Consider the following 9,443-nt stretch of genomic DNA (forward strand, 5'->3'; position numbering starts at 1 on the left):
AAGGGCATATAAAAGTGTAGGCAAAGGGTCTGTTTGTGTTTATACAGAGGATCAAAGCCTAATTGGGCTACCCCGAAAATGAACTAAGATACGATATGAAAGAGAACTTCCAACATCAGCACTCTCTGGAAGACTCATGCCAGAAGACGATCATCAAAAAACCCCAACAAAGATCCACGCACTGCTACAGCTGTAGATGCACTCATCCCACCAGTTCCTGGACTTGCCATGGGAATGAGGAAGGACATATCTAAGCTGGCCTGTGCATACAGTAAAACAACAAATTTGACTGGATCTATACTGTTGGAACTCAACCAAGAATTTGGAGAAGTGCAAATTGTAGCGCTCCAAAGTCTTACAACTAGACTATTTACTGTTAAAAGAACATATGGCATGTGAACAGTCCCCAGGAATGGGTTGTTTTAATTTGTCTGATTTCTCTCAGACTGTTCAAGTTCAGTTGGACAATATCCACCATATCATAGATAAGTTTTCACAAATGCCTAAGGTGCCTTAATGGTTTTCTTGGTTTCACTGGAGATGGCTGGTAATTACAGATATGCTTTGGTTATATAACTATACTCCTATTATGTTAATGTGTGTGCGCAATTTAAGTAGTAGCTTAAAACCTATATATGCTGAAGTTACTCTACAAGAAGATATGTCAAAGAAATAATCAATCTTCCCATGTTTTCTTCCGTCTGCTACTTCTATAGCTTTTCTTCTTCCTTCCTAATTACAACCCTTAAATAGAATTCGTGCCTAATATCAAATTTACCGAGTATCATAACTCCTCCAAGTGGTAAAGATACCTCAACACAAATGCTGGGCATAGAAGCCACAGGGCATAAATCTGCAAAGAAGTAAAAAGCTAACCATTTCAAACAATAAGGCTTCCCTCTCACTTACCAACTTCACATTTCCCTGTATGGCCCCGGAAGATGACTGGTTAGCCAGAGACGGGTAAGATTCCTCAAGGGAGGAACAACCTAAGACAGGCACAGTCGCAGGGGGGCCATCAGGTGAGAAATTGGGAATCAACAGAGGTGAGGCTTAGAACCTCACCCCCCCTGTTCTGAGAGAAATCTTCTGCATACGTGGATGTTTTATTGCCCTGGTCTAGCTTGGATTAACACATAGTCTACAGGCACACACCTGATCATCTACATTTGCTCTCTTACAACACTAAACTATGTTTTCTACCTTTATCTTTTATCTACCTACCACTTCAGCATTTTATTAAAAATAATAATAATAAAGAGAGAAATGTGGTATCCACATATAAATCAAGTATAAAAATCAAACGAATATTCATATTTGAACTGATTGTTTATAGTTCATAATGCATGAGCAAAACCAGAAGTTTCTGTGATGACTGCCCTTGTACTGTTCACTATGTAACTTATTCATTGTGTAAGAATTTGTTCTACATGTACGAACTTGTTTGTTATGCCTCAGAAGATTGGAGACTGACGAAAATTAGGCTTGGGGTGGATTAATGATTGTGCATTGAGCATTGACTCCCCTATACAGAATTTTATTGTCGTTAACAACCATTTGATCAATAAATATGAGAGATGCCCTCACAAAAAAAAAAAAAAAAAAAAAAAAAAGGACAGACTTCCAATGGTAAAATAAATAAGTAACTGGGATGTAATGTATAGCATAAGGAATATAGTCAAGATATTGTAACAGCTTGGTAGGGTGATAGCTGGAACCTAGAATTATGTATATAAATGTTTTATCACTGTGTTGTACACTTGAAACTAATGTAATGTAATACTGTGCGTCAACTACCCTTCAATAAAAAATAATTATTTAAAAAAAAAAAAATAATAATAGCCATGTTCCAATTTTTTGAAATCATAGTTGGAGAAGGGAGACCTGTTGCAAAGGTCCCATAGGTTTAAGAATTGCATTTATGTGTCTTAAATCATCCAAGAGTCTCCACTTTCCTGATTTCTTCTTTATCACAAATACAGGGGAATTCCACGGGCTTGTGGAAAATTCTAATCTATCTAGCTGAAGCTGTTCTTTAACTTGTGTAAGTATGTCAATTTTTCTTTATTAAGGGGCTACTGATCCACCCAAACAGGCACAGGGATAATGTTTCCCTGTCAGTGAGTCTTTTTTAAAATCTCCCACAACATTAGCCCAATCAGTCTGTTTGAGGGTTCCCTGTGGTGGCAACCAGTAACAATGTTTCTTAATATATTTATAAAGCTGAGTCAAATCTCTTTTAGAAATTTTCACTCCAAATGTTATTAGGAGGGCATGGAGTAATTTTAAATAATCCTTCAACTTTGCAGCTTTGGATTTGTTTGGCCCATTATAGTGTCCCTGACGACTCAATCCTGTCCTTACGTATGCTTTCCCAGGAGTCTTACCGAATCGATGATCTTCGGAGCTTCCCTGCTCTGACTTTCGAGCCCCACATTGGGCGCCACTTGTTGGTTAACTCAGCCTCTGACCAGCAGACAGGAGAACACGACGTCTAATCGAAGGTCTGAAAGGACCAGCCAGGGGACTCGAGGCGTAACAGCGCAGGAGTGGTGCTGAGAGGGCACCTCTCATATTTATTAATCACACAAATGCACACCAGGGTCAGTTAGTGATCTCACACATACAACTATTGGTTCACTCCATCCTTGGTGCACAACTGCCTCCGCAATGTTTCCCAGCCCAACACAATGGGGGAGATAACTATGTCGCGGGAACTGACCTTGGTTAAGATATCGCTTTCTTAAGGCACGCATCACTGACTGTAAGGAAAACAGGCAAATCATGCAGAAAACATATTTTGAGCCCACATCTATAGTTTCAGAAACACTCTCTTTATTGAATCTTTGTGCTTTTAAAAGCATAGGGTATCTGAAGCACACTTATCAGTCTATTAGGAAACCATAAGAGAGATTCTGTGGCCTCAGAACTAAGGGAAAATACTTCCCTCTAACTAGTAATATTCTACCATTACTTAACGTTAGTAAATAGCCTTCAATGAGAGTATGAGTGGAGCTTGCTTTGTGGAAGAAACACCCTAATACTTCAGAGATGCTACACTAGGGGAAATGTCTTACAAATAAAGAAAAAGCACCTAAGATAGCTTTTTCCCCCCCCAAAATCTTTAGTTTTACATATTTTCTTTAAAATGGCGAGCAAAACATCACATTTTTTATTAGTATCTTCTGTCCTCATGATATAATTAAGGACAATTATATTATTTATTTCAAGGAACATTATACCTTTCATTTCTCTCACTCTTCATATTAGAAGTACTTTGTCTTCCAGTGTGTGCACACGAGACACTGGGATCATGAGTGAAATATAATAATTTGGAGGAAAATAAGTAATTTGTAACCAAAACTAACCCAGGAGTGCATATTTGCATATTTACAAGTTAGTATATAGCTCTGACTTGGATTACAAAGTGCGAAAGGAAATTGTCAAAATGATTGTGGTGCAGAACAGAATGTTTTCCTCTCCCCAGGCTCCGGTTCCACTTTGTCTCTGAAGTAGCCAGTCAACAGCGTAGGGCGTGCGGCCTCGGTGGAGGCAGTTCTGGAGGAACTTCAGGCTCTGGCTGTAACGAGAAGGTGCTGTTGGGCAGCTCATGCCTTCAAATATCCAGAGGCACCTTTTTCAGAAGGTCATCAACAACTTTCAGAAATACCTCGTCCGCGTTGAAATCATCCTCGGCGCTCGCTTCGCAGAATCGCATCCCAGTGACTTTCTGCGCAAACTCTCCACCTTGTCAGTTTCACGTCCAACTCATTTCCAACTAAGAGAAGTTCTGCATCTCCTGAAGCACACTTATCAGTCACCCTCACCCATTCTGGCACATCATCAAACATCTCCTTTGTGACGGGATGGACTAATATGACACCCCCGGCACTTCCCTAATAGGCTGGGGTCATGCTGCCGAATCTCTCCTGACCTGCTCCGCCCCAGATTTATAACCTGATTTTCTTTCCTCTCAGCTCTACAGTTTTGAGTTTCAAGTCAACACCCACAGAGGACTTACAGGCCTCGTGGAAGGTGTCAGCGAAGAACTCCACACGGCAGGTCCTGCGCTCGCTGTGGGAGCTGATGACGGCCTGCAGCTTGCAGTTGGCCGGCCTGGGGGACTTCTTTCCACGTTCCTGGAAGCCCACAGTGCCAGGGAGCCCAGGTTTGAGGAAGCATGGGCCCCCCGCCCGGCCCCGCGGCGCGCCCCCTCAGCTTCCACCGCCCACTGGCCATCAGCCCTGGGCTCGGCATCCAGAAACAGGAGCGGCGCCGGCGGCCCGTGGTGTCTGCGCTTCAGCTGCGTCGCTGGCCCCCTGCTCCCGCGGCCACACTCCCGCCGCTGGGAGGGAAAGCCCCGCAGAGGAGTTTTAGGGCAGCGAAAGTGTTCTGACCGTACTTGGACAGTAGAGACACATCATTATATATTTGTCCATAGCCATAGACTGTGTGACTCCAGAAGTGACCCCTAATGTCGACTTTGGGTGATAGAGATGCGTCAGTGTAGGTTTATCTGTGGTAACAAACGTCCCACTCTGCTGGTGGGTATAGATAATGGAGAAAGCGGGTATATGGGAAATCTCTATGCTTTCAATTCAGTTTTTCCTGTGAGCTTGAGAACTGCTCTAAAGATTAAAGTCTGCAAAAAAATAGTAAGCACAATTAGCTACCTGCTAAATAGGACAGTGCTATAATTTCATCAGTTGTCTAGGCCGTTGGTCCACCAATCAATATTTGTTACCTAATGTATCAGAGCTAAGAAGCATAAATGCCCAGAGTCACATGCTTAGTTTCATATACATTCTTATCTGCCAGGAAAAGAAATTAAATTGGAGCTCCAAACAGAAGCACTTCCTATTCAACAGTTTGTTTTGTTTTGCCTCTTAAAGAATTGTTCAACTGGACTTTTAAAGTTGCCTTAAGCAGGCTAAGAAGGAGTCATTGCTGTCTTAATATTTAATCATGTTAAAAAGATCACTTTCAGCTACTTATGAAAATTTTATATGTGCTTAATCAGAATTCAGGATAATGTAATCAAGATATACCAAGATTTTCTAAGAACTTAGGCCATGCATGTATTCATTAACTATTCAGTGAATAATATGTAATAAACAGTGCACGCTGTTATAGCATGTTACCTAAATCCAGTCCCACTGACCTAAACACTACTAGGATGACCTATGAGTTTGAAGCTTAACACTATTATCTGAGGTGATAAAGAAAACTGCAGATAGTATAGGACATGCTTCCTACTCACATTACGTGTTCATTTAGTCACATTTTGACATTAAGTAATTAGGGACAATTAAGTCCTCTGACACAGGGAGGACCACAGTGCAGCCTGACCTACCTTTCCTGCATGATAGTCTCTCAATCATTTGTATACATCCTCTATCCTTCAAGCAAACTGGATTCTTTACAGTTCTCCAAACTCCCTTTTTTATGCTGTGCTCTGCACGTACTCGCCCATCTCCATTCGTCACACTCCTGGACATCCTCCCGTCCATTCCTAAATGCCACCTCCCCATCCTACAATTCCCAATGCTGTCGCGCTCTTTTGAAACTCCAAGGCAAGAAGCCTGCAGTCACGCCATCCAGGAGCTCCCTGCCGGGACCTGCCAGCAGCAGGCCCCAAAAGAGGACAGCATCTGCGCCTCCGGGGCTCCCGCTGCCGCAGCCCCGGCCACTACCAGCGCCCCGGGATCGCAGTGAGCTGCCTCCACCTCCCAAGTGTCCTTGCTTAGCTGTTGCCAAAAACCTGGGCCACCTGGAAAACAGCCCCATCACAGGGACAGACCCTTGGGGAGTAAAACAGAGGACATGGCTGCTCATAGTGCCCCTCAGCCTGCCCCTTCCTCCTCCCCACCTGCCCCAGAGACTGCAGGCTGTCCACCCTTGACCACGGACACCTCAGAGGTCCCTGCAGTGGGAATTCCACCCAAGGAGAAGAAGGGCCTTTGTCATTCATTCCCTGCTGCAGCCTGGCTCACTTCTAACTTCCCTGCAGCTCCCAGCACCTCCACCACCTCCTTGCAGCAGCCTTCGTGTCCTGTCAACTCCCCATCACCCATGGGTACAGACTCTCCTGCTCCTTGCTTCTTACCCACCCCCGTTCCCATGCCTTCCCTCAATAACTCAGATATCGTCATCGGATCAATCACTTCCACTGCAGGCCGACCCACCACGGCCGCCCAGGCACCTGCAGGCTTGCCCTCCCCACCTAATTCACATCCTGAGGTGGGCATGGACATGACTCCACTGTCCTATGCTGTCATTTTCCATCCGGCCCCTGTCTCTGGAACAAATCACTTCCCGGCTTCCGTGGTACCTCCTCCGAACAAACCAGGCAGTGGCAGGATTGCTTCAGCCCTTGTCTCCACCTCTGTACCTTCCAAAGTAGCTGGCATAAAAAATGCAGTTAACACCCACGTCTCTAATGCAATAATGCCTGTTCCAAGCACTTCTTGGAAGGCTCTGTATGGCCACAGTGTAAGTGCCCCAGGAGGACCCTCCATGGTAGCCCTTCCAGCCCCTAGATATGTGAGCACAAGAAGGATTAGAGTGCCTGTGCCACGGCGCTCTCATGCACAGTCATACAAGATATGCAAGAAGTCATCCAAGAGAGGGCAGGTGGCACTCTTATTTCTTACAATCAATTAATAGAGGCTGTGTGGTCATGGCATGGCTGCCTGAGGATGACAGGGAAACACCTTCATGGCAGCCCCTGCAGCCCTTAGGGATGGGGGGACACCAGGACTCAGAGTGCCTGCCCCAGGCCATTCTCATCCACAGTCACCAAGATAAGCAAGAAGTCATCCAAGAAGAGGGAAGGTGGCACTCCTATTTCTAACAATCAATTAATAAAGGCTATGTGTTGCCTCAGCCTAGCTGAGCAGGGAGAAAAGGCAAACACCTCCATGGCAGCCCCTCCATCCCTCAGGAATGGGGGGACACCATGGCTCAGTGTGCCTGCCACAGTAACCTCTCATCCACAGGCATCCAAGACATGCAAGAGGTCATACAACAAAGGGAAGCGGCACTCCTACTTCTTACAATCAATTAAGAGGCAAACACCTCCATGCCAGCCCCTCCAGCCCCCAGGGACTGGGAGACACCAGGGCTCAGTGTGCCTGTTCAAGTCCCCTCTCATCCACAGGCAACCAAGACATAAAGTGATCCAAGATGAGGGAAGGTGGTACCCCTACTTCTAACAATCAATTAATAGAGTCATACACCAACATGGCAGCCCCTGTAACCCCCAGGGACTTGGAGACACCAGGGCTCAGTGTGCCTGCCCCAGGCTCCTCTCATGCATACCCACAGCATGGCTGCCCCAGGAGGACACCTGCCATTCCAGCCCTTAGAACCCACCTACCCAGAGCACAGGGGGTGGTGTCGGCCAGAGCACTACTCCTGCTGTGACTGGATATAAACATGCCTGCCATCAATACAGAGCACTTGTGACCCTGCTGGACAATACAATGCAGGGGATGCAATGTGGGATAGTAGTGTGTTTTTTTTGTATCATTAATGTACAATTACTTGAACATTATTATTAGACTCCGCCTATTATCAAGTCCCCCTCACATACCCCACTAGAGTCACTGTCCATCAGTGTAGTAAGATGCTATAGAATCATTACTTGTCTTCCTGTATATACTGCCTTTCCCCTGTCCCCCTCTGCTACATTATGTGTGCTAATTGTAATGAGCCTTTTCCCCCCTTATCCCTCCCTTCCCACCCATCCTCCCCAGTCCCTTTCCCTTTGGTAACTGTTAGTCCATTCTTGGATTGAGTCTGCTGCTGTTTTGTTCCTTCAGTTTTTTTGGGGGTTCTTATACTTCACAGATGAGTGAAATCATTTGATACTTGTCTTTCTCTGCCTGGCTTATTTCATTGAGCATAATACCCTCTAGCTCCATCCATGTTGTTGCAAAAGGTAGGATTTGTTTTCTTCCTATGGCTGAATAATATTCCATTGTGTAAACCTCATTGTAAAGAAGTTTGTCTTAATTCTTGATTTTTGCCAATTATTACATGTCTTAACATTGTCTTCCTTGCGTCCCTTGTGTTGGGAGATCTGTGTACCTCCATGGCTTGAGTAACTATCTCCTTCACCAGATTGGGGAACTTTTCAGCAATTACCTCCTCAATGACACTGTCTATCCCTTTCTCTCTTCTTCTTCTTCTGGTACCCCTATAATGTGAATATTGTTCCATATGGATTGGTCACACAATCCTCTCAATATTCTTCTTAGAGATTCTTTTTTCTATCTGCCTCAGCTTCTTTGTATTCCTCTTCTTTAATTTCTATTTCATTTACTGTCTCTTCTACTCCATCTAATCTGCTTTTAAATCCCTCCATTGTATGTTTCATTTCAGATATGGAATTTCTTAATGATTGAATCTCTGACTTAAATTTGTTCCTGAGTTCTTGAATATTTTTATGTACCTCCATAAACATGTTTATGATCTTTATTTTGAACTCTCTTTCAGGATGACTGGTGAGTTCAGTTTCATTTTGCTTGTTCTGGGGTTTGTGAGATTTTGGTCTGGCCCATGTTCTTTTGATGTTTCATATGCCTGTGTGGTGCCCACTAGTGTCCAGCAGCTCCAGGGAATGCAAAAAAGATTATACTGTGCATTCTTTCAAATATGATTAGAAATATATAACTCATAATACAGTGACATCGAGATCCTAGAAGACAGATCAGGTGCCAGAGAGAGACCAAGTCTAGAGATGCATATGTTTAAAGACTCAGGTGTTTAGAAAATCAGGTATTTAGGTGCAAATGGCAGATTAGATCAGGTACAGAACCCTAGGGTGCCTGTTCCCATTTCCATTCCCATCCATGTTGTTAAGCATTGCTGCTTCATGATTTTAGAATCTGGTTATATTGCAAAACCTCAAGTTGCTGGGATCCAGCTCCAGCGAGTCCAGGAGTCCCTGATGGACAGCGTTGGCAACTGACGGAATGAATGAGGACACAGGCACTAGCAAAAGCTGAGCCTGGCCTGTTTTATTGAAATTTAGCAAGGTTATATATGTTTTGAGTATGCAGTTTCACAAAGATTAGATCATTTGATTCTTTCAGAAAAAATGTTCACATAAAGGTCAATGTGTAAAGATTAGATTACTGGCGCCTTGGGAATCATTAATTCTTTGCACCTATGCCTGCTTGGCTCCCCTGGAGGACTTGGAACAAACATGACTTGTCCCCTCACGCCTGGTTGGCCTGGGCCCTACTTGCAGCTTCCTTATTATTGATTCTAAAATAGCTGTGATTACTATTTATCTGATTAATAAATATAGCTAGGTCTATTTTCCTAGATCTAGAGCATTATGTGCAGATTTAAAGGAAAAACATCAAAACAGTGTATCATTAAAGCAGTGTAGCAAGACTAAGCTGACTGCAATTGTGGGAACTGAAAACTCTGTA

General features: G+C 44.0%; 1 pseudogene; it reads right to left on the reverse strand.

Annotated features, from left to right (window-relative positions):
• Nucleotides 1-1,806: 1,806 nt before the first annotated feature.
• Nucleotides 1,807-6,152, reverse strand: LOC118928344 (ras-related protein Rab-12-like; annotated as a pseudogene).
• Nucleotides 6,153-9,443: the final 3,291 nt, after the last annotated feature.

This window comes from Manis pentadactyla, chromosome 2, assembly GCF_030020395.1.
Source record: "Manis pentadactyla isolate mManPen7 chromosome 2, mManPen7.hap1, whole genome shotgun sequence".
Classification (NCBI taxonomy): Eukaryota; Metazoa; Chordata; class Mammalia; order Pholidota; family Manidae; genus Manis; species Manis pentadactyla.